General features: G+C 41.0%; 1 protein-coding gene across 1 annotated transcript in view; it reads left to right on the forward strand.

Moving 5' to 3' along the window:
• Positions 1 to 4,083, forward strand: part of LOC101856934 — an 8,646-nt gene that overhangs the window by 2,152 nt on the left and 2,411 nt on the right. The window lies entirely within an intron of this gene.

Raw genomic sequence — 4,083 nt, forward strand, 5'->3', positions numbered from 1 at the left:
TGTGTGTGTGTTGGAGGGGTGGAGGGTGCTCCGATGTGGTGTGCACCTTCTTTCCTATCAAACACATAGATCTACTGTCTTTATCTCTCCTCCTTTTTTTGTATTTGTTACTCTCTAGTAACACCTTTAATTTTTGGCACTTACTTGACCTAATTATGTTGCAAGTGCCGTGAAACTCATACTAAAACAGCATTATATAAATGATAAGAAGAGGTAGATAAATGTACAGCTTTATGTTCAGTATGGGCAGTTTGTTATTTAGTTTACCTAAAACTAGCACTATTCTATTTCACCATAACAGCGCAATAACAACAGAATATTCTTTTTGGTTTTGCAATACACACAACATGAAATATTAATAAATAATATTAGGACTACGCCTGTACCTTTGTTGATGACATTCATGTCCCCAGATTGAAACTGACTGAAAACATCATAAAACAAAAATATTTTGTACAATTGTAGTCCCATCTCTCCTCCTCTCAAATAACTTCACCAGGGGAGTTAAACCGTATTTAACGTGTACAATGTCGTTACACATTTTCGACCAGATGGTACTTCAAGCGATGTAAAACTGTATCAGTTTACAGCCTTATACGGGGTGCCCATTTGAGGATCGGGTCGGGTCGGGTCGGGGCGGTAGTCTGCTTCGACTATCAAGGCACCCCGGAAATAGCGGGTCACAAGAGTATGACAAACAGACAAAAGAAGTAGAGGAAAATGACGATAGTAAGGATAAGGAAAGAAAAAGCAGCAGTTCCCTGCTGTAGTTCAGGTACAGTTATGAGCATGACATTGTTGGATCAGCATATTTACAATTCTACTGTGCATTAAAGCATCATCAGACAGGCTTTAACTTGGAACCCACAAGGAAAGCGTAAGAAGGGAAGACCAAAGATGACATGGAGGCGAGCGGTACAAGCGGAAATTGAAAAAGCGGGGACATCATGGAAACAGATAGAAAAGGATGCTCAGGACAGGCTTTGCTTGAGTAATGTTATTGATGGCCTGTGCTCCACTGGGAGTTAAAAAGGGCAAGAGAGAGACTGTGCATTAGAACAAGAAATGTCTCCCTTTGGGAATGTAAAGACACTTCAGTCAGTGGCACCGCCCCGGGGGGTAGGTGACAAGTCGGCGACCATCCCGACCCGACCCGATCCCACCCTCAATGGGCACCTTGTTTTTGTCTAATGCCCTAGGGCAGGGCTAGCTTGCCAACCTGGGCAACATCTTTTTTTTCGGTAAGTGTTTTACGGCGATCACAACTGCATAAGGTCATATGAGCGCGCGGGACACACTAAGCATTTTCATTTGGTAGGAAATTTAGAATTTTTCCCGGGGGGCGGCCGAAGCCTACTCTTATCGATTTTAGACCACCAATTGACCTTTTAAAGCGCGCAACTTGCACACTGGACCTCCGAGATTTTTCACCTTTGTCCGAGAAGGCTAGATATTATAGATCTTTCCTACCAGAAGATGAGGGGTGTGGCGGAAAGACAGCAGTAAGAAGGAGCCAACGAGAAGCAGTAGAAAGGCTGCAGAAAGAGTCAGGAGCCCAGAGGAGGGGGCAAAGAAGGTGAAGGGTTTAGAGCAGAAAGTGGAGACATTGATATAGAGCAGGAAAGGAGGTGAAACGAGACAATTTTAGAGAAGAAAATGTTTCGGTCGCTACCCGGATCCGAACCCGGGACCTTTGAATGAGAGGCAAACACCTTGACCTCTGGGCCACGAGAGCCCCCTGGCGATATCTTTCACTCGTGGGCAATGTGGTAATTTTGACAGGCAGTGGGGACCATTCTGGTCATTGACACTGGTAGTGACAGCTATTATTAGGAGGCGTGCTGACAAAACGAGTTCCTTCTCGCATGTCCACGACATGGAGACTCGGGCTAAAATAGACATATCAATCAAATTTGTCCATTTTTCAAACGATATCAGTTTCTTCAAGTTAAACATGTTTCGTTTTTTAAAATCATTTCGTGTAACAATTTGTACAAACCAAACCTATAAAATTGACGTATACGTCTTTGTCCATTAGGCTAAAATCCGAGAATTAACTCATTTTTGTCAGTACGACTCTTAATTAATGCTCCGTATGGAAATGCATGTAGTCGGGCCGTACAAAAATTTTAGACTTTTAAAAGGGACAAAAGTAGATGCCGGCTATAGCAAAAATTGACCAGAACTGCAGCTCAAATGACAGACCAGGGAGTAGATCAGTACATGGATACATTTAGAAATCCTCTGTCTGTAGGTAATCAACAACCATAACGAGCCCCCTTTCCCCTCCCTCACTCCTCGTTTGTTTTGTTAGGATGTTTCATTTTCCTTCTTTCAGTTGACTATGAGCTGTTGCCTTTTTTTAAGACAGATAAGTCCTTTTTTTCTCTTCTTTTAATGTCTATGCCTTGGGTGTTTGGGAGGGGGGTGGGTAGGTTTGCTTATTTTGTGGGGTAGATGCTTTCTGGATGTTTCTGTGGCAACAAAACATAATGCTTCATGCTTTTTGTATATATTCATGGCAACAGATGTGTGAGATTTAACCAAAAGAAACAACAACAGAACAAAACACATTTTCTTTAAGTGTCTATATCTTGTATATGTATTTTTACCCAGTGCAAAAAGAGGGGTGGGGTGGGGTGGGGATTATAGTTTTGGCTGTTTCGTGAGGCATATGCTTTCTGAATCGTTCCTTCGAAACAGATATATGCCATACAAACAAAAATCAGCAACAAAATAAACAGAATGATGTATTTACCAGGCCAACCAATGTCCTTATCAAAACGCATGCAACTGTATTAGTTAATAAGTTTGCGATATACGGACAACTCAAAAGCCACTGACAGTTCAGTAGCTGAATATAGATTCACATATATATGGGAGGTCTGGACTCGCACTCCACACTCCTTCCCACCCCCGGGGGGGGAGGGGGGCAGGGGTTGTGGTGTAGCGGTTAGGCGCTTCATTATCGTACGCAAAAGACCTGAGTTCGATTCCTAAGTAGGGATAATATTTATAGAGTATCTAGATCTTTCTGTTGCGGCGTTGATCCCTCTCCTCTCATGTTGTCTTGACAGACAAAGACTAAGCCGGCCTCCTAAAGGATCTTAATTGTGTCGATGGGGACATAAATCCAAAAACATTTAGATTTGATTATTCTTCTCCTTTGTCTTATTTATATAAAACAATTCTGCAAAATGCTTCGTCTTAGAAAAGGTCTATCTGTGTTTAGGTTAGGCACTAAACGCATACCTTCACCCTAGAAAGACAAAACAAAACAAAAACCCTTCTCCCAACCAAGGATGCAAAAAAATAATAATTAAAAAGAACAACCAACCAACACCAACTCCCTCAAATGACAACAAAAAACTAAATCAAAACAACTTTCCAAACAGCAACAACAACAACAACAACAACAACAATGAATAAACAAAACAATAACATCAGCCTTTCTGCCATCTGCATCATGTCCTTTTCATTCAGGGTTAAAGAAGTTATTCTTTTGACAAACATTTTTCGTCTCAGATGAGAGATCAATTGTCATTTCTACACAACTCCCTTTTTTCGAACACTGTCTTAACAATTCAATCAATACTCGCTCGTCAATAATCTCTCTTTCTTTGATTAGGACAAGGCCAAGGTACAAAAACTTTTCGCACTAGCAAAAGAAACAAAAAAGATTAGAGAATTATTTTATTTTGTTTTGTTTCTGTTTTAATTAGAGGAAGGGAAAAGCATGTGTCAGTTAGTTAATTTTTTACTTACTTCTGAAGTAGTCCTTACTAAGCTAAGATAAGATAAGATAAGATTTCTTTGCGAAAGCAAGACACACATAAATCCTAAATTTTGCTACATCTGTTTGTTTGCGTAAAGAGGCGCACGGACATCTATGGTGTAGCTTTTGGGTGCTCCACAGTAGCATGCAGAAGACCCGAGTTCGTTTCCTATGTTAATGAAAAGGGGCGAGGGGGATTTATTGAGTATTTCGATCTTTCTACTGGAACGTTGAAACACGCGCACACACACACATTCACAAATACGCACACACACAAACACAAACACACACAGAGACGCACACACACA

The sequence above is a fragment of the Aplysia californica genome, unplaced genomic scaffold (assembly GCF_000002075.1).
Source record: "Aplysia californica isolate F4 #8 unplaced genomic scaffold, AplCal3.0 scaffold00847, whole genome shotgun sequence".
Lineage (NCBI taxonomy): Eukaryota > Metazoa > Mollusca > Gastropoda > Aplysiida > Aplysiidae > Aplysia > Aplysia californica.